The sequence below is a fragment of the Odontomachus brunneus genome, unplaced genomic scaffold (genome assembly GCF_010583005.1).
Source record: "Odontomachus brunneus isolate Ranch 3 - 2012 unplaced genomic scaffold, Obru_v1 Obru_scaffold_192, whole genome shotgun sequence".
NCBI classification, from domain to species: domain Eukaryota; kingdom Metazoa; phylum Arthropoda; class Insecta; order Hymenoptera; family Formicidae; genus Odontomachus; species Odontomachus brunneus.
Window position 1 is genome coordinate 78,786 of NW_022639642.1, and position 2,036 is coordinate 80,821.

Here is a 2,036-nt window from a genome sequence, read left to right on the forward strand (position 1 = left end):
CCCCCCCCCCTCAGAGGACCTGGGTTAGAACCCGCCTTGTATACCTACTATCGGTAATTTTATAATTGTGCTAAATCGGTCACAAATGTCATTTTATGAATATATCTTTTTATTATAGAACGTATATCGCAAAAATTCTTGACATACGTTTTTTTCGAGCCGCTAGCCACATTTTGCGCATTTCAAATATATAAATTTTAAATAAATAAAATATTAAAATAAATAAATTCAAATAAATTATTGATATAAATAGGTTAAATAATATATATATTCTAAATGTGTGTACTAAATACATAGTGAAATGTGTATGCATGGATAATGATGCGTCCCACTATAAATTTAAAAAACAAATTTAGACAATGTTCCCGTTTTACTCGGGAAAATCATATGTATAAGATATCTTAAAAAGTATCCTAAAAAATTTGCATTAATATAAAATTTTTTTGGTGTTACTTTTCTAGATTGAAAATGGAACTAATCGTTATCTATAGACGTACATATCGTAAAAATGGAATAGAAAAATAAATTACATTATTAGAGAAATAATAAATATATATTTCATATTAAGTGAGTTATGTATGTTTGAATGTATTACAAATGTATTATAATAATATAACATAATATACAATACTTTGAAACTTAAAAACTATGCGTAATATAATAATATATAATATTTAAACAATATATAATATATAATATTTTACAATAAAAGAATTAACATTCTTTTCCTGTTCTTTATATTTTATTCTCTTAAAAATAGAATTTACTTTGTTAATTTATGGCATTTGCGAATCGGTTTTAAAATCTCTTGTTGATAAAATTTCGAAAAAGAATGTAGTCGTATTTTCAAATATTTCTTACATATTGTTATTATTAATTGGATCTTGTGAAGCATTTCTGTTAAACTTACATTTTCACATTGTAAATTAGGAAATATCTTTTTATCAAAAGTAAGAATATTTTTTATCTTAGTTATTACTTTTGTATCCATGTTTTTTATATCTATTTTAGAAAATTGATCTAAGATTGTTAGTGATTGATCTAAGTTAAGATTTGTAGTTCTTTCTCTGTCTCTTTACATATATAAAAAACAGATGTAGAAAGCTTCACTAATCCCCCATAATTGCAAAAAGTTACAAATATTGAAAATGTTTCCTCATGGGTATAATTATGTTTAGAGACTATCTGTCTTAAACTTAAAATACAAGAAGAACAGTTAAGATACTTTATTTGTTTAACGATATATCCAGCAATAAATAATGTATTCTGTTATTTTATCATGTTGTTTCACACAATGGTAGTTTCGAAAAATCGCTATATTCATCATTTTCTAAATCATCATTTTCTAAATCGTCATTTTCTAAATTCATTATTTCATTATTTTCTACACTATTAAAAATATTTTCTTTATGCTTTTTCTTCCACATTAAAGGAAATATTGATGAAACATGTTCCGTATCAAATTCAAAACAATTGGAATTAATTGAAGTGTTTATATTGACATGTTGTAAGATTTGTCTCAGGGCATATTTTACTTGCTGGCAGGTTGGATTGTTATTAAAACCGTGGCGTGCACGAATTTTTGAAAATAATATTTCTAGATGATTCTGCAAAAATTTATAATTTAATATATATTTGAATGAATCATTATTCTTAAAAATTTCTTCAGAGACATCAAGAATCGATCGAGCAACAATGGTAAGACCATTATTACGTCGGGATGTTACGTCCTGGTAGAGAACGCAACACGACGTAAGGCCTCGATCGTACTAGCAGGTTGAGTTACGAGTCAGCGACCAGAAGGATCGCTTTACACGTGTATCGACGTACGACGAGTGGTCCTTTTTCGATCAGAGAACTGAATCTCTTTATCGCGGACGGACCGAGAGCGGATAAGAGAAATGAAGGGGGAAAAGGGAAGGATTCGAAAAGAAATTGTGATATAATTTGAATTAGAATTTAGATAATTCTTGACGATTACATTTATTTTCCTTGCGGGGTTGTTACAATTTTTATTAACTACTGGCACGGAGACA